At 36.2% G+C, this 20,247-nt stretch overlaps 2 long non-coding RNA genes across 2 annotated transcripts; both read left to right on the forward strand.

Moving 5' to 3' along the window:
* The first annotated feature begins 5,227 nt into the window (after nt 1-5,227).
* LOC135768777 (uncharacterized) lies at nt 5,228-7,751 on the forward strand. The gene is made up of 3 exons (XR_012336311.1): nt 5,228-5,385; nt 6,096-6,293; nt 6,641-7,751. It is a non-coding gene; the product is annotated as an uncharacterized lncRNA (long non-coding RNA).
* A 5,599-nt stretch (nt 7,752-13,350) lies between these two features.
* Nucleotides 13,351-15,826, forward strand: LOC135734267 (uncharacterized). The gene is made up of 3 exons (XR_010527229.2): nt 13,351-13,497; nt 14,224-14,421; nt 14,778-15,826. It is a non-coding gene; the product is annotated as an uncharacterized lncRNA (long non-coding RNA).
* Nucleotides 15,827-20,247: the final 4,421 nt, after the last annotated feature.

Here is a 20,247-nt window from a genome sequence, read left to right on the forward strand (position 1 = left end):
ATTGAAAACAGTACACATGAAAGGTTTTTTGTGTGTGTGTTGGGTTTTTAATAAAAATATTATGTTATGGTCCCTATTAGCCTATAAATGTCTAGGAGTTGAGGGAAGTTGTTCAAAAGTAATGCATTTGGATTTCAGCTATCGGATTAGATCAAAAATTCTAAATGGGTTGTTCATAATAAAAAAATTGATTCTGAATTTATTTTGATTGGATCACAAAATCCAGTCTGGGTTTTGATCTCGATCAAATCGGGACTTTGTGCTGTTCAAAACATTTAAGTAAGCTTGGGATTTGTTTGATCAGTATTTAGTCAGAGACCTACAATGTCTGTAGCTATAAGATGACACTTGCACAACACATTGTTCGTAGATTTAAAAAAAGGTGTTTGTTTTTTATTTGATGTTATAATTTGTTTTCATCTGTTCTAGAATCACTGTTAAACATTGTCATGTCAAAAAAGCTGAAAAATATATATATACCATTACCATTACCAATGGTTTTGGACAAATATGTAATTTAATGTGAAACGTTGTAAGTGTCGATATGAGGCACATCAAATTCTCATGTGAGCGGTGTTTCAGCAATCAGCGCTGCACTTGGATGAGGTTCAAGCGGATCATTTATATTTCGAATAACTAATGGCGTAATAACGTGTTAGTACATAGCCTACATGCCGGTGAACACTGAACAGCAATGCATGCATGATGACCTTACATTACTTTTATGGTTACATGGTCATACAGATAAAAACGTTGTGGTTCTGTAAAGTAATATTTAAAACATGATGCCCCATCGGTTTCTTTGCGTTTGTGGAGCGTGTTACAAAAAAAGAACTGAAAATCGTCATATCATTTTAAATTCGTTTTGTTACTTATTTCGTGTATGCCTATTAAATTTCCTCTAAACACAGAATAGCTGCAGGTGCGTGATGTGACTGACCATCATCATGTTCTGTTGTTTTTAAGATATTTTAGATAATGTTTATAAAAGAGTCACATTGTGAATCAAGCAAGGAATTAATTTATTTAAATAGTCTGTCTGCCCCAACGAGCTGCAGTTGTGGCGGAATGAAAGTAGAATGAAACACTTGTATGGAAAGCCAAAGTAGTCACAAACGCCTGGTCGGGCGTCTGATTGCATACTGACACGTCAAAAGCGTGCGATTTGGCAGCAAAACGCGTGCTTTCCCAGCGGGCATATGACCGACCTTCAACGTTGAAATTTGGTTGAAATTAAGTCAGTTGTTTGTTCAACGTTGAAACAACGGTGAATGGTAAACGGTTGAAAAAGGTTAATAAAATGCTTAAAAATCAACGTTGAAATTTGGTTGAAATAACGTCAGTTGAACAAACGTGTACGCTCGCCTGCCGTCTGGCCAAAATCCCATAGTATTCAGGCGTCAGACGTCGCGGTCACGTGAACGTCCGGATAACGTACGTGCGGTTGAACGTCCGGATATTAAATACTATCATCTTTACAAAATCGTCCAGAAACTGCCTACAGACTCTGGCCAAATGAGGTTGTGCATCATGTATCAGGAGGTCTCTGCACTGCACCAGCATAAGATCTGACAATAGATCTGAAGATTTAATCTCGATATTTCATAGCACGTAGAGGTCTGTGAGACCCTCTGAGAATGTTCCTCCCTAAACCACTCTTGCTGTTGCCTGTCCAATGTATCTGTTTTCAATTGTATTTGCACCAAAATATGTATAAAGTTACACTCACTCAGTTTTACAATCACTTGTGCTCGGGTGATTGATATTCCTGAAGGTTATCTGACTTGGTGTAAAGCTGTGATGATTTTCTTAATTTTTTGAGCAGTAATATATTTATATATATATATATATATATATATATATATATATATAGAGGGTAGTACATGTAATCAGATCCCATAAATCAAGAACTTGTATTTAAATTACATTACATTTTAAAATATATGTGTATTCTATTAATCTTCACATACTGTATATAAAGCATTGTAAGGTGTCATTGAGTCATTCCCATCATTGATGTTTTCTAACAAAATGTGCTTGCAACGCGGTGTTAACTGTGGTGAAATCTGATCTAAATACATATTTTATGGCTGATATGATGTTTGTTTATTTTTGCATACATGTCAAATGCACTTAAAAACATGTCTTGTTTAAAATTGCCATATATTTTCTTGCTCTTTGTACTGTGTCAAAATAGTACAATACTATCCTACTTAAATATGTGATATCAAATAAACATAGGTCAAATGTAGATGTAATCAAAAAGTACTCATATAACATTACACAAAATGTGTAATCTAAGGGGCCAGTCACACCAAAAGCGCTTTAAACGCTTGCAAACGCAAGGCGCGACGCACTGCTTTTTTTTTTTTTTAAAAAGAGCAGTGCCACGTGGCTTTTCATATTGCTAAGCAACCACCGAGTCAGCTTCAAAATATTGAAGCGTGAGCGCTCTTTTGCTGTTAACTGTCATATAAGCAGAAACTTTAAAAAGATGGCGCTTGCTCTGACCTTGTTTGAGGGTGAGAGGTGCACAAACACGCAGGAGAGAGTGAGCGAGTGGAGTCCGGTTCTTTAAAGCAGCTGTAAACTTTCCTCACCACAACGTAAGGCCCGCCTCTCCACTCATTCGATTGGACAATGCAAAGACGCGAATGACGTCGGGCGCTTCTCCGCTCTCAGTGTTCTTTCAAAAACGCGTGCGCGGCAGGCGGCAAAAAACCGCAAGGCGCTCGCGCGCATAAACAGCGCGCAAACGCGCCCTGCCCATAGAATATCATTCAAAAAAGGCGCCTGCAACTGCCATAAACGCTTTTGGTGTGACTGGCCCCTAACAGATTAGGTTACTGACTACAAATTTTGGCATGTAGTTTGTAATCAGTAACTGATTACAATTCTTATGTAATCTACCCAGAGCTGGATATATACAATATTTCCATATAAAGTGGAAGATGGTTAAGGTGGTAGTGAAATAGGTAGGTCTAAAACAGAAGAAACCTAAAAAGAAAAAAGGTTGTTATTTAATATTTTTCTGAAGATGTGATGAGTTGATTGGGATGAGGTTAGAAGTGCTGGAAAATATGTAGTGTTTGGTGTGCCTTCAGGAAAATATTTTGGGAACATTGACTGTGCCTTTTTGTTTTGTAAAATACAGTAAAAATGTGTACAAATAAGTATTTAAAAGGAGTGCAAAGTGAGTTTAACGTATAGTACAGTATTTAAATTTCTGTTGTGTAGGTCTACTGTAAAATGTTTGGGTAAGATTTGGTAGGCCTACTTTAAAGTATTTGTATGTCTGTTAATGACCCTTAAACCTCAAAGATTATAAACAAAATGATATTTCCCCTGAATCAAGTTAATAGGGGCCAAGCACCGAGGTGCAAGGACCCTATTGTTCTTCAAAGAGACATTACATCTTTGATGTCTTTCAGGTATGAAGTTTTTCCTCTATTTGGTAAATACACTTTAAATCTAGATATCGTATTGTTTTTAAATGATGATGATGTATGGTTTCAACTATTCTTTTTACTGTTTTTATTTTTATATTAATTTTATTGTGTAAGCTGAACAGCACATTGGTGAACATTGTTGTGTTTAATGGTGCTACAGAAATAAATTGACTTTGAATATCCACAAGGTGGCGCTGTGATCCACCTTGTTTTGTCAGTGCCAAACAATGGATTATGTAAAAAAAATTGGACAATAAATACTTTATGGACAACACATAAGAGAGGCCATACACTGATTTTATGCAAGGCATTTTTTTATTTACATCATGTGACTTAATACGTGAAGAGAATCTGTAAGATTGTACTGTTTATGCCATGTGTTGCTATAATATTGAATAGATGTGCCTTTGGGTAAGATATTTCTCAACTGATTATTTTAACTTTTTTGTCATTAAAAGTGTAACAGGTTTAACATGTAATTATAATAAAAAAATGGCCCGGACGTAGCTTCACACGTACGTAGTATCACACGTTCATTGATTACGACGTCTGCTCATGGAAAAGTACGCGACCAATCGGCACGACTGATTGCTTAGTTTGCACAGCAGATGAACAAATCACACCTCTACACCTCATATGCTGTTTCCATCTGAACTCCAGTCGCCCGGTCGACACTGCCACTGTTTTTTGCTCTACGTGAGCGTGGCGCACACTTGAGGGGAAGCTCTATTTGTCCCGCTGTTTGGAAAAGAGCTCCGTGTGCGTCCTGATGTTCCGCCAATGCTGAAAAGCTGTGTGTTTATGTAATTTTTCTGGCTGTTCTATGTTTTTTGTTTTGTTAGTTGTTTGTGAAAATCTTTCGTCCTCAACCTTACAAGTAGTTGCCTGCGGCACGTGAGTGCAGGGGCATTAATAAATATTTAAATGGTGCTTTGACTCGCGTGTCCTTTTTATGTTGCGTGAACCCTATACCCCCCTTACAATAAAAATTTGAGGGGTTTGTAACAATCTTCAGATTCAATGGCATCTCTGTTAAGTCATGAACTCAATCATGCAGAAATTATATATTGACAGAAATTTTGATAAGTTTATATAGACTAAAGAATGTGGGAATATTGGTAAGTTGTTTTTTTTGGGGGGGGGGGGTACCAGCCCATGTTGGGATTCATGGTAATGATCTGGTAGATCAAATGGCCAAAGAAGCACTTCAACTAAATAATATCAACAGTAAGTTTGATAGTTTGATAGGGTGAAAGGAAAATCACTTTTTAAACAAGAATGCAAAGATAAGTGGCAGTCATATCTTGGGACTAATGCATGAAGGGAAGATATTTTTATAACACACAAAGTAAATTAAAGCAAAATAATAGCACTCATAAGTAGGAAGGAACAATATTTACGAGATTAAGAATTGGACATTTAGGCTCAGTGCAACATCATAGGTAAACACAATACAGGTCTTTGTGATCATCTGATCTGTGTCAGAAAACGGAGACAGTGGAGCTTAATGACGTGTGAGGTATCAGCAGGTAAGAATATCATAGATTAGAGGAGTACAAGAGATTTAAAAAATTCACAATGGATTATATTTTAAATGAAGGGACAAAAACTGATATGTTAATAAAAGCAATAATGATGTTCTTAAAAACACCGCGTCTATAAATCGAATTTAACCAGTATCATGCAGATTATCATTGTCTCACTCCAGTACAGTAGGTGGCGGTGTGCACCTTTAAAGTTGGTTTACAACCCGCCAGTAAACCCACAAAAGAAGACGAGACAAGACGAGAGAAATGTATGGGGAGAAAAGACGCGATTCTAGCGTTTCTTGGGGTTTCTTGAAGTGTTTAAAAACCAGAATCTTGCCTGCAATCAGAAGTACAGCCCGTATTTCTACCCCGAGGAGGTGGTTCGTCATCACTTCGGACTGTTTCATGTAAGTTTGGAGGATAAGGGCTACACAAATGTTTGTGTTTGAATAGGATGAGGCTTGTAAAATGCAGATGTAAAGTACTGTTGCTTTTAAAAGGACATTTTCAAGTATCTACTTTGTGTTTTTCTTTAACTTTGCTATATTATATCATAATTTTAAATCTACTACATTTTATACACTTTGATATAGTGCAGGAGTAGTGAGTAAAATACTTCAATACTTTACATCTCTGGTAAAATGTTTAATCAATTTTGATACGTTAAAGTTTAAAACCCATGAAACAAATCATGCTACAATAGATCCTGCTAGAATACATTTTCTGAACTTTTTTATGACTTTGTGGCTTTCATTGAATGTATGTCGGTTCCTCTCGTGTTCACACAGGTGTAAAAACAACTTCAATTTGATTACACTTTAAAGTTGTTTTATGAAACATTGTTACATTAATTTTGGTGTCTAACCTTTTCACATATTCAGATTCTCTTATGATACAGTTAAATAAATAAGTAGATGAATATTTACACCTTTTGCACTTAAATTCTTAAGTGTAATTAACTTATAATCAACAAGTCATTTAAATTTTTGATATTTTTTATCTTGACTAGGCATAAGTTTAAGTTTTGCACAGTGTATCTGACATAAACAAAAATGAACTCTTGAAAACAGATCCCTCTATGAATGTTTTACTGACAAAGTCTCTCTAAAATCTCCAGCCACACCCATAAAGTGATTGAGACCTTCAGTGAAGCTCCTCCTACAACAATCCACCAATAACACAGAGAGAAATCACTTCATGTGTGACAACCTAAATCTTCATGACTTATTGTTGGTGCTGGTGAAAGAGGAGCTTGAGAAGATGAGAGATCCACAACCATGCAGAATAAAGACTGAAGAAACTGAAGAACAAATAGGTTGGTGTCTGTTTTTCAATCTTTATTATTCATGGTTTAAGAATAATCATAAAAAATTGGTATTGAGAAACATAAATCCATGAGATGATAACGTTCTGCATCCATAATAGTTTCAGTAGAATTAGATTGAAAAGAGTTTTATCCAAAGCAACCTTCAGGGGATTGAATGACTGTGTTCTCCATGCAGTGCTTCAATTAGCAGAAATTGACAATAAATAATAAATGACATAATGTACTTCACATGAAGGATAACACACAACAGATACATGACATGCTGCTTTTGTCATACAATCTCAAACGCGTCACTCTGGTTTATTAATTTTAACTCTTTACTGTCTTCATTTTAGATATGATAGAAGTGAAAAAGGAGAGTCACGATGAAGTGGATGAGAAACATCAGATTGTAAAAATAAACCATAATGTTTCACAGAAAGGAGCTCTGAGAACAGAAGACATAAAGTGTGAAAAGAGTTTCAGTCAGGATGGACGCCCTAAGGATTACAATAGGACTCACAGCGAGGAGAAGCCGTTTACATGTCATCTGTGTAAAAAGAGTTTCAATTATAAAAGTAAACTTGAGACTCACATGAGAACTCACACTGGAGAGAAACCACACGTGTGCCATAAGTGTAAAAATAGTTTTATATCTACAAGTAACCTTGAGAAACATTTGAGAATTCACACTGGAGAGAAACCTTACAAGTGTCTTCAGTGTGGAAAGAGTTTCACAGTTGAATCTACCCTTACGAGACACACAAGAATTCACACCGGAGAGAAACCTTGCACATGTCATCTGTGTGGAAAGAGTTTCACAGTTGAATCTACCCTTAAGACACACATGAGGATTCACACCGGAGAGAAACCACACGCGTGCCATGAGTGTGGAAACGGGTTTACAACCGTGAGTACCCTTAAGGCACACATCAGAATTCACACTGGAGAGAAACCTTACACATGTGATTTGTGTAAAAAGAGTTTCAGAGTTAAAAGTAGCCTTAACATACATGCAAGGATTCACACAGAAACTGTTGACAAACCATGAGTGTAAAAAAAGTTTCAGAAGTAAAATTAACCTTAACCCTTTAACTGGTCCAGCTCTTTTTGAGTGTGGGGTCGTGAAAAGATAATTTACACCTTCAAATTAATCTCACTCTGGCATTTTTTTGGTCTAGAAGCCTAATTTTGGTCTTGTTTTAATGAAGACGTTTTTTTTTTAACGGAAGTATCTGTAGCTGGAAATATAATTTTTTTATAGCAGTTTACATTTATTTGTAATAAGTAAAAAATGCAATATAGTATTATTTTTAATACATAATATTATCAAAAAACTGGGGTTTGTGTTGGTTTGCTGTTAGGTTTGCTGCATACTCTTGTCACAAATGAATAAATTACAGTTACTGCATTACTATCACTGATAAAAGGTTTTAAAGGAACACGCCCACATTTTGGGAATTTAGATTATTCACCGTACCTTTCTCATCTCTGTGCGTGCTGTAACTCTGTCTGACGCAGCCCCCGCTAGCTTAGCTTAGCACAAAGTCTGGAATTGAATGGCTCCAGCTAGCATACTGCTCCCAATAAGTGACAAAATAACGCGAACATTTTCCTATTTATGTGTTGTGAATTTGTATAGTCACACCGTGTACAAATAACAAGGTGATATGAGACCAGGGATGTGATTTTTCCGGATTAATCCGGAATTCCGGATTTTCCGACCTGAAAATGTGACCTACGTGAACCATGCAGATATGTAAAAAAATTTAAAATAGGGGGGAGGGGGGTATCTCACAGCCGTCGCCATGGTAACCCGGGACGGAACCACAATCGCCGTCCCCGCGCAACAGGGCCACACCGGGCAGCACGTCAGATGACAAAGATATGCATTTTCCTTCCTTTCCAAGTATCAACAAGGACGTGTTTCCGACCGTTCGCAAATGGCGAATGGCGAAGTATGATTGTATTCACCATTCACCAATCAGACCCGATCGTTTCTCTCCTCTCTTCTCCTCATTTGCGACGTTTGGCTGTCACTCGCGTGACGCGAAACAAAGAGGCAAACATATACACGTCGGTTTACTTGGTGGATTTGGAGCGGCAATTTTCACAGAAATGAGAGGAAAAACGAGCGCCATTGCAGAAAATCCTGGTGGCGCCTGAGAGAGGGATGATGCAACAATATTGGTTCAGAAAAAAAGGCAAGGAAATAAGTTACCTCTGAACGTTTCTTAGGCCCTGTCCCAAATGGCGCACTTCATGTGGACTTTCGGTCTCGTAGCCTTAAATTGCGCGTTCTCGCTTAGTCTACGAACCGTAGGGTGTCCCATCTGTCATTTTTACGCTTTGAAGTGTGCTCATCAGCGCCTCCTTTGCCCCCTTGATGCGGTCTTCAGCGAAGCCCGCACTGCAGCAGGCTTCGCGCACTTTGCCAACCCAGAAGTCCTTGCGAAAGGGCAATCAGACCAATCAGACGACGGAAGGGAGGAGTTCACACTGACGGGCAACTTCTCTACCTATTTCCGGTGTGATGCTCGAGTCTGTCCCAAAATACGACTCCGGTGCACCCACGTGGACTCGCATCAAGGGTCCCTAAAGTCTGGACTACGTGATGTCATCAAAGTGTGGACTCTGAGGAGGACCACAAGTCCGGAGTGTGCCATTTGGGACAGGGCGTAAATCGGAAGGCTGCAGCCTCCGGAGGTCTCATGCAGGTTGCATACGTCATCGAGCCTGGTTTAACCTAACTGAGCATTACATTCGGAAGTCATAAACATATTACAACAATTTACGATTAACTAAGAATAATAGTAAACTTCATAATTGTTAATATTGTGACTCTTTTTGAGTCTTGATGACGTATGCAGCTTAGAAATGCGACCTCCGGAAGGCTGCAGCCTTAGGATTGAGAAACGGCCTCTGTATCATCGTTTGTTTCAAAGGTTTCGTGTTTTTAAAGTTTTAAGGTTGACCAGTTTGATTAAAATAAATAGCTCCTGTATTTTTTTGTAAAATTGCTTTTATTTATTAGTGTCAACCTTCTATTGTTTATGTTTAACAAAGTTACTCATCTACAGGGGTCTAAAATTAGAAAAAGAGACCTTTTAAGACCCTTTATTATAACTAAAGGTCCTGTGTAGCACATTTTACAGATATTTGTATTAAAAAAATACTCTGGTAAAAATAGAAGTACTGATCTAACTTCTTTACTCAAGTAAAAGTATCAAAGTACAGGCTTGGAAATTTACTTAAAGTATAAAATTAAAAGTAGCCATGCCTTTAGTTCTTTATAAGCCATTGCCTACATTTTATTTGGATGTCTGCAAAATAGGCCTTTTGACATGAACATTTGCATGTTGCACATTTAGCTGTTAAAGTTGTGTAAAAATGCAAAACAAAAATAAGTTAAAACATATTTTTTATCATGGTTGTTGATATAGAGAGAGGTGGTGATGGAGCAGTTGACAAGACACTTGCTTTTGATTCCCACTTTTACACATCCACCAAATAAGTTGTTATGTGTCATACTTTACAAAAAAGCTGCATGTTGCACATCTAGCTGTAAAATAAATTAAAATGTGTTTTTTTTTGTTCAAATAAGTTGTTATGGGTCCTACTTTACTATCCGTATAGATCCGCCACCAGTTTGATTGGCGTGTGTGTGTGTGGGGGGGTTCTCGATATATTTTCCTGCTTTTTTTGTCCTTAGCCAATCACATGCCTGTATGAGACACAGCCATCTTTTAACAGTATACACACTGGGAACTATATTCTCAGAAGGCGAAGCACTGCTACTTGGGCGGAGTGATTTGCTTGCAGCACCCGAGAAGCCCCTGGTGAGGAGCCGAGAGTTCGGTCAGAGTTGTGCAAATCACTCCGCCCACGTAACAGTGCCCCGCCTTCTGAGAATATAGTTCCCAGTGTGTATACTGTTAAAAGATGGCTGTGTCTCATATCACCTTGTTATTTGTACACGGTGTGACTATACAAATCACAACACATAAATAGGAAAATTTTCGCGTTATTTTGTCACTTTTTGAGAGCAGTATGCTAGCTGGAGCCATTTACTTCTAGACTTTGTGCTAAGCTAAGCTAGCGGGGGCTGCATCAGACAGAGTTACAGCACGCACAGAGATGAGAAAGGTATGTATGGACTTATCTAACTCTGGGGGATACAGTGAATAAGCTAAATTCCCAAAATGTGGGCGTCACACTCAAAAGAGATTTTATGTGTTTCGATTGTTAAAACCGTTTTGATGTGTCAAGCATTACTTTGTTACTGCGCTTCTGTTTCATGGTCGTTTTGGGGGTCTATATGACAAATAGTTAAAACATATGCAGAGGTGTTTTCCAGACAGGGATCAGAATACATCAGTGCCATTTGTTTTGCCTCAAAATGCACACACAAGTAATGTTTTTAGTTATATTTCCTAATTAAACTAAAGTCTAGTCTGGGCTTAACCTAATCCCTGTTCGGGAAACCACCTCGCAGTGTTTTATTTCATGATTTCATGAGATCTTTTTAGAAATGTGTTTTTGATTATTGACTATGTGATGCTGACCCCAGTACTAAATTACTGTGACTTGCTTTGAATCTGTTTTTCTCACACAGAAAACTATTATATCTGCATTTACACTTGTGTTCAGAAAAGAGCAGTGTACTAATAAAAGTCAATAAAGTGCAAAACATGTTGTTATAGTTTATTTCCTTATTTCAAATGTATTGAAAACATTACACATTCAAAGCATTACTATTTTATCAAGTCTGTCTTGTTCTTTTAAATGGAATCAAAGAAATTAATATCACGCTGTGTCAACATTTTTCTCTTTAGACACACATTTAACATCACTTTAAGCTATTAAATTACTAATTTTAGTTGCATAACCATTGTTGTTGATAACTGCTGCACATCTGCATCAAATCAACCAACTTCTGTCACCTAGAAACAGATATTTCAGCCCAGGATCCATAGTTCCGGTCAATTTTTAGGTTTTGCATCAGAAACTGCATTTTTATTGTAACCCCAGAAGTTTTCAATGGAGTTGAGATCAGGGGATTCAGCTGGTCACTCCATTACCTCAATGCTTTTGTCTGGAACCAAGATTTTGACTCATTGCTTGGGTGTTTGGAGTCGTTGTCTTGTTGAAACACTTGTGTTCAACAATGCTGCTTTTTATAGGGACTTGCAAACAGGTTAACTTCAATCAGATATCACAGCACTCACAGATCATTTTAGATCATCTTTGATCTTTCTAGAGGCGATGAAAGGCTGCATCTTTGCCATCCTGAATATTCATCAAGCTGTTTTAACAGTAGTTGCTTATGGGTTTTGGGTTTTTAATAAAAAAATATTATGTTATCCCTATTAGCCTTTAAATGTCTAGGAGTTGAGGGAAGTTTTTAAAAGTAATCCATTTGAATTTCGGCTATCGGATTAGATCAAAATTTCAAAATGGATTGTTCAAAACAAAACAAAAAATGTATTCTGAATTTAGATCACAAAATCCAATCTGGGTTTTGATCTGGATTAAATCAGCACTTTGTGCTGTTCAAAACATTTTAGTAAGCTTGGGATTTGTTTGATCAGTATTTAGTCAGAGACCTACAATGTCTGTAGCTATAAGATGACACTCTTGAACAACACATTGTTCGTAGATTTCAAAAATATTTTTTGTTGTTTGTTTTTTATTTGATGTATATAATTATATAAATATATATATATATATATATATATAAAGTGCAAATGTAAATTTAATTACAAAAAATAGTACAGTAATCAAATATTCAGAGAAAATACAACAAAGATTAAACAAACATTATATTATGTGTATGAACCTTAACCCAAAAAACCTTTAGCTTCATACAACAAATCATTGTGACCCTGCCTGTGAAACCCCATCACAAGTATTTATTTGTATTTAATACATTCTGTGAAAATAGAAACTTGATAACTTTAATATTGACTGAGCAAGATCATGTCAGCGGTTGAAATCATAAAGAGAAATGAATGCTTGAAATCTGTGATGCTCTTTATCTCACAATGAGATTTGAAACTTTAGTTTTCACAGGCACAGTCTCAGTGACATACTGTATACTTGAGCTCTTACACACACCAATAAAATTGTAACATTTAAAAATGGCAACTACAACAATGCATCTTTTCTAGATATTTAACATCTGTCTTAAGTATGGAAACAAACGGAGATTAACTAATGCAACGTCAGTGTACACTGCAGAGCTAGCAGCTATATAAATGACTCTTCAATGGATTGAGGATCTGTAAAGGAGGTTTTAATATATTCAGATTCAATGGCGTCTCTGTTAAGTAATGAACTCAATCATGCAGAAATTATATATTGACAGAAATTTTGATAAGTTTATATAGACTAAAGAATGTGGGAATATTGGTAAGTTTTAGTTTTTTTGGGTACCAGCCCATGTTGGGATTCATGGTAATGCGATGGTAGATCAAATGGCCAAAGAAGCACTTCAACTAAATAATATCAACGTAATATCAACAGTAATTTTAATAGGGTGGAAGGAAAATCACTTTTTAAACAAGAATGCAAAGATAAGTGGCAGATATCTTGGGACTAATGCATGAAAGGACATTTTTATAACACACAAAGTACATTAAAGCAAAATAATAGCAATCACAAGTAGGAAGGAATATACAATATTTACGAGATTAAGAATTGGACATAATAAGCTCAGTGCAACATCATAGGTTAACACAATACATGTCTTTGTGATCATCTGATCTGTGTCAGAAAACGGAGACAGTGGAGCTTAATGACGTGTGAGGTATCAGCAGGTAAGAATATCATAAATTAGAGGAGTACAAGAGATTAAAAAAATTCACAATGGGTAATATTTTAAATGAAGGGACAAAAACGGATATGTTAATAAAAGCAATAATAATGTTCTTAAAAACACCGCGTCTATAAATCGAATTTAACCAGTATCATGCAGATTATTATTGTCACACTCCCGTACAGTAGGTGGCGGTGTGCACCTTTAAAGTTGGTTTACAACCCGCCAGTTAACCCATAAAAGAAGACGAGAGAAATGTATGGGGAGAAAAGACGCGATTTTAGCGTTTCTTGGGGTTTCTTGGAGTGTTAAAACGAGTATCTTGCCTGCAATCAGAAGTACTGTCCATATTTCTACCCCGAGGAGGTGGTTCGTCATCACTTCGGACTGTTTCATGTAAGTTTGGAGGATAAGGGCTACACAAATGTTTGTGATTTGAATAGGATGAGACCTATGGATGAGACTTGTAAAATGCAGATGTAAAGTACTGTTGCTTTTAAAAGGACATTTTCAAGTATCCACTTTGTGTTTTTTTTTTACTTTACTATATTATAATATCAAACTTTTAAATCCACTACATTTCATACACTTTGATATAGTGCAGGAGTAGTGAGTAAAAATACTTCAATACTTTACATCTCTGGTAAAATGTTTAATCAATTTTGAAACGTTAAAGTTTAAAACACATGAAACAAATCATGCTACAATAGATCCTGCTAGAATATATTTTCTGAAATTTTTTATGACTTGGTGGCTTTCATTGAGTGTATGTCGGTTCCTCTCGTGTTCACACAGGTGTAAAAACATCTTCAATTTGATTACTCTTTAAAGTTGTTTTATGAAACATTGTTACATTAATTTTGGTGTCTAACCTTTTCACATATTCAGATTCTCTTATGATACAGTTAATGAAATAAGCAGATGAAATTTTACACCTTTTGCACTTAAATTCTTAAGTGTAATTAACTTATAATCAACAAGTCATTTCAATTTTGTATTTTTTATCTTGACTAGGCATAAGTTTAAGTTTTGTACAGTGTATCTGACATAAACTAAAATGAACTCTTGAAAACAGATCCCTCTATGAATGTTTTACTGACAAAGTCTCTCTAAAATCTCCAGCCACACCCATAAAGTGATTGAGACCTTCAGTGAAGCTCCTCCTACAACAATCCACCAATAACACAGAGAGAAATCACTTCATGTGTGACAACTGAAATCTTCATGACTTATTGTTGGTGCTGGTGAAAGAGGAGCTTGAGAAGATGAAAGATCCACAACCATGCAGAATAAAGACTGAAGAAACTGAAGAACAAATAGGTTGGTGTCTGTTTTTCAATCTTTATTATTCATGGTTTAAGAATAATCAATTGGTATTGAGAAACATAAATCCATGAGATGATAACGTTCTGCATCCATAATAGATTCAGTAGAATTAGATTGAAAAGAGTTTTATCCAAAGCAACCTTCAGTGGATTGAATGACTGTGTTCTCCATTCAATGCTCTACTACAGCTAAACTACAAGAGCAGATATTGACAATAAAAATGACATAATGTACTTCACATGAAAGATAACACATAACAGATACATGACATGCTGCTTTTGTCATACAATCTCAAAAAAGTTTTGTCACTCTGGTTTATTAATTTTAACTCTTTACTGTCTTCATTTTAGATATGATAGAAGTGAAAAAGGAGAGTCACGATGAAGTGGATGAGAAACATCAGATTGTAAAAATAAACCATAATGTTTCACAGAAAGAAACTCTGAGAACAGAAGACATAAAGTGTGAAAAGAGTTTCAGTCAAGATGGACGCCCTGAGGATCACAAGAGGACTCACAGCGAGGAGAAGCCGTTCACATGTCATCTGTGTATAAAGAGTTTTAGATTTAAAAGTAAACTTGAGACTCACATTAGAACTCACACTGGAGAGAAACCACACGTGTGCCATGAGTGTAAAAAGGGTTTTGTATCTACAAGTAGCCTTGAGAAACATTTGAGAATTCACACTGGAGAGAAACCTTACAAGTGTCTTCAGTGAGGAAAGAGTTTCACAGTTGAATGTACCCTCGAGACACACAAGAATTCACACTGGAGAGAAACCACACCTGTGCCATGAGTGTGGAAACCGGTTTTGAACCTCAGGTACCCTTAAGAAACATTTGAGAATTCACACTGGAGAGAAACCTTACAGGTGTGATTTATGTGAAAAGAGTTTCAGAGTTAAAAGTAGCCTTAACATACATGCAAGGATTCACACCAGAGAGAAACTGTTCACAAACCATGAGTGTAAAAAAGTTTCAGAAGTAAAATGAACCTTAACACTCTAACTGGTGCAGCTCTTTTTGAGTGGGGGGTGATGAAAAGGTGATGTGCACCTTCAAATTAATATAATTCTGGCATATTTTTGGTCTAGAACAAGCGTGCCGCACAAGCCCTGAAAAGTGAAGCCAAAACGTCTCGATTGTTGCACTTCAATTATCTTTTTTCCAAAGCTGGTTTCTGTCATTTACTGTAGTTTTTATCACGCTGATGTAAATTCAAGTGTTTGTTTTTAAAATAAGTTTTAGTTATTTAATGCTATAAAACGGTGGTGTCACATCATGATTGACAGCTGTGATATGCCGTTCTGCGAGGGCGGGGCCTTGATTTTGCGGCTTTACTTCCTGCTCACTACTGTGCAGGACTGGTCCCGAAATCGCTACTGTGCAGACTCAAGATGTCAGCGTAGGGCTGGGCGATATGACTCAAAAAATTATCGAGAAAATGTTTTCCATATCAGTCGATATCGATAATTATCATGATAAATAACAAATCTTTACTCCTGTCAAATTTAAAGGCAGATTTTTGCTCCTGAATGAAAATTGTAAAAACCAGACAGTTAATAATGGTTTTAAACTACTTTTTATTCAGAACATGACAAATACAAAAACTAAAATCTTGTTTTAATGCATCTGTATTAAATGTAAATCTATTTGTTATGAAATCAACACATTTCTGACACAAAAGCAGCAGACTACTGTCCCTTTAAGACCCAAGACAGACTGCTTTAAGTTTCAATATACTGAGTAACAGCTGTTTGTGTTCACTTAAACAAGAAAGAAAACTTAGTTCAGTGATCACGCGTGTGTTATACATATACGAGCTATACACGCTGATAAATGGATGTCAAGGGTGTCACTTTGCTGTGGGAGCGCACATACCCTAACACTATATTCACTGCAGTGGTGGATCTGCTGCTTTTCCTCAGTTTCCTGAATTTGTGAATGTCCTGTAAATATACTTTTAAAGCTGGGCGGACGTGTGCGTGCGCAAGGCGGACGCTGAATGAAAGTAAAGTATACTGCACGCACCTGTGTCTGCTGTGTTTGACGAACCCTGTTTGCGCGTCCAACATTACACACAAGAAAATGTTTCCGCGCATTTGGATTCCGTGATTCCGTCCGCGTTATCCGCATCGCGAAAATCATAGGTCTCTACTAATAAATAAATAACTTGCCTCATCTTCCACTCCTTCAAGTCTGACTGTCACTGTAAACCAAGAGTGCGTGCCGCATCCGGAAGTGCTCGCGCAACATTACGCACAGTGCTTAAACATTATCGATCACTTATCGAACGGTCCTTATCGTTTTATCGAAACAGTTTATATCGGTAAAATTATCGTTATCGAATTATCGCCCAGCCCTATGTCAGCGATGTATCTGGACATTGGCGGCTTCACTTTTCACCAATGGAGGAGAGCGTACCGGTGTCGTCCATATTTTTTACAGTCTATGGTCTAGAAGCCTAATTTTGGTCTTGTTTTAAAGAAGACACTTTAACGTTTTTTTACCGAACTGTAGGACAAATAATATATTTTTTTCATAGCAGTTTACATTTATTTGTAATAAATAAAAAATGCATTATAGTATTATTTTAATACATAAAATTATCAAAAAAGAACTGAGGTTTGTGTTGGTTTGCTGCATACTCTTGTCACAAATGAATAAATTACAGTTACTGCATTACTTTCACTGCTTAAAGGTTTTGAAATATGAAAACTACATTCATAGACCTTTCCAACAATATGTAGTTTGTTATGATAGATTAACATTTACATGAAAAATATTGAAGTAAACTTAGGTGTCCCTGTTTGCATGTCCTCAGTGTGGACAGTGTTTTATGTGAGAAACAAGTTTCAGAAATCACCAGTGCTTACATTGTGAAGATAAGACATTTAACTCTTATTGTATTGCATCAGAAGATACACACAAATGGTCATGAGTGGACTTTTAGATGTAAAGTTTTAAGCCAAGGCCACAACAAAAGATTTTTTAAATCTTATCAGGTCTGAGACCACAAACATTATGAGAAAAAACTTTAATTTACCAGTTTTGTTCCTATAGTATGTGGATTACCGGTATGTGGTCATCACACCACACCACACATCTTCAATTTCCCTCCACACAAGTTCACAAACAATGCAAGTCTTGACGGAGAACACGGACGTCTCACAATGTCTCTTATGGTCAAACGTGACTTCACAGTAAACAAACACAATGGACAATGGTCATAAAGAACTGGCATTAATACTCTGGACTACTTTTTACATCTCTGATGTCCATCTGACTTTGGACTGTGCCTGTGCTACGTCATAACTGTAGTTGTTATGGTTTCATCTTTTATCAACTTGCTTTCTGACTGGGTATTGTTTTGTTTCATGTGACAATGTACAGTGTGCGTGTGAGCTTGTGTTATAAAAAGAGCAGTGTACTAATAAAAGTGAATATAGTGCAAAACACGTGGTTATAGTTTATTTCCTTATTTCAAATGTATTGAAAACATTACACATTCAAAGCATGACTAATTTATCAAGTCTGTCTTGTTCTTTTAAATGGAATCAAAAATGATATTAACCCTCAATTGCTCCTTGGGGTCTATGTGACAATTCATAAAAAGGTTCTCTTCATCTTAGAGATTACAATTTTGTGACTTTTCCAAAATAATCTATCTATACATACACCAAAAAACCCACAGATTATTTTTTAGAAAAACAATTTGTAAGAAGTTTCTTAATCATACTCCGTCTCAATGCATTGCTCAACACAAGCGTCATGTTGATCTTCAGATGATAGCTCTGTTTTGAGGAGCGTGGTTGGACTAGAGACCAAAAATTTAAACATTTATGTTAAGTAAATATTTACTCAGAATGAAATGAGAATTTTGTTGCTTTTCTTGAAAGGTTTGTTTCATTCATGACAGTAACCTCACAGTGAAAATACATCCATCAATGTTAATGTTAGAGTCATCAGCCTATTAATTTTCTTGTTTTAGTCACAGTGTTAATAGAGCTGTTGATAAACCTCATTATTCCAGACTGATAGTTCCCATTTACACCCAATTCATTAAGGTGATTTTCTAAAATCTCATTAAATTACTCACAAAGCAAATGTTTGTGATTTGAATAGGATGAAGCTTGTAAAATGCAGGTGTGAAGTACTGCTGCTTTTAAAAGGACATTTGTTTTTCTTTTACTATATTATAATATCATACTTTTAAATCCACTACATTTCATACACTTTGCTATTGTGCAGTTACTTGTGTAAAGAGTAAAATTACTTATTTACTTTACATCTCAATTTTGCTACATATCACTGCATTATTGTCAAATGTGCATGTGCTTAAGATTTTCTTGAGATACAGTTAAAGATTTAAGCAGAGATTTGCACTTAAATTCTCAAATATAACCAACTTGGATTTACAAGTAATTAAATTTTTTAATCTTGATCTTTAGGGATGAGTTAGATTTTTTACAGTGATCTGAGATAAACTAGAAATATTAAATCCAGAAACAGATCCCTCTATGAATGTTTTACTGACAAAGTCTCTCTAAAATCTCCAGCCACACCCATAAAGTGATTGAGACCTTCAGTGAAGCTCCTCCTACAACAACAACAATACACCAATAAATGCTGGAGTCAAACACAGAGAGAAATCACTTCATGTGTGACAACTGATGTTTTTTTTTCCCCATTAAAAATATGCAGTTTAAGTTTGAGTGACGTCACTTAGTGGCGCTGTCGCGTCCGACCCTCTCAGTTCTGCACGTGAGTGGAGAGAGTCGATCAGGTTTGTTTTTGCATCTCTGTACGATGGATAAAATTAGTGATGGGAGAAACGAAGCTTTTCGAAGCTTCGAATCAATTGAACCAATTGCTTCGAAAATTGATTCAGTTTTTCGAAGCAGTTCGAAACCCACACACGCTGGCGACCCCTGCTGGTCAAAATAGTGTATAAGCAGATGTGTCCAAACATTTTACACTTTTTTTTTACAAAATAATAGCAAGATTTTTATTAAAATATGTTAAAAAAATTATTTAACTTAATTAAGACATAGTTAAAAGTGTATTATGTGTTTTTAGTTTTATTTAAGGCAAACAAATGAATAAAACTAACTACCCTTTTAATTATGCACATTTTTGTCATTAAATCTGTCTATAAACAAAAAGTAGACAACATGGCAGTGTTATTAGTCAGAAGGATGGATGTTTTATGAACTTTCATAATAAAACTGACCCGAGTTCACCTAAACTTGTTAGACACTGGTCATGTGATCAACTCCCCCTAGTGGTGAACCATCGGGTTTTCGAAACGTTTCGAAACAGTTATGACGTAATGAAGCCTCGTTTGCTAAAATCACGTGACTTGGGCCAGTTTGAAACAAGCTCCGAACCACTGATTCGAAACAAAAGATTCGTAAATGTTTCGAAGCCTCATGAAGCATTGCTTCGAAAACGACCATCACTAGATAAAATATTAATCAGAGCACAAATATGAGTCAATATCAATGTCAGAAGTGCTATAAAGATGGATTGATGGATATATATATATGATTTTCTGGTAAAAGTGAAGCGCATTTATCAAGTTTTAGAAGCGGTTTTAATGCGTTTGTTTAATGTTGCCCACGTGCCAATTTAGAGCGCGAGGTTTCCTGTTGATTTGAGTTTTATATTTAAATGATTGAATGAATGTGTTCTCTGGGAATTGATCCATGCAATGCTCTACTAAAGTTAAACTACAAGAGCAGAAATTGACAATAAAAATGACATAATGTACTTCACATGAAAGATAACACATAACAGATACATGACACGCTATGGCAAG

Source organism: Paramisgurnus dabryanus, chromosome 3, assembly GCF_030506205.2.
Source record: "Paramisgurnus dabryanus chromosome 3, PD_genome_1.1, whole genome shotgun sequence".
NCBI classification, from domain to species: domain Eukaryota; kingdom Metazoa; phylum Chordata; class Actinopteri; order Cypriniformes; family Cobitidae; genus Paramisgurnus; species Paramisgurnus dabryanus.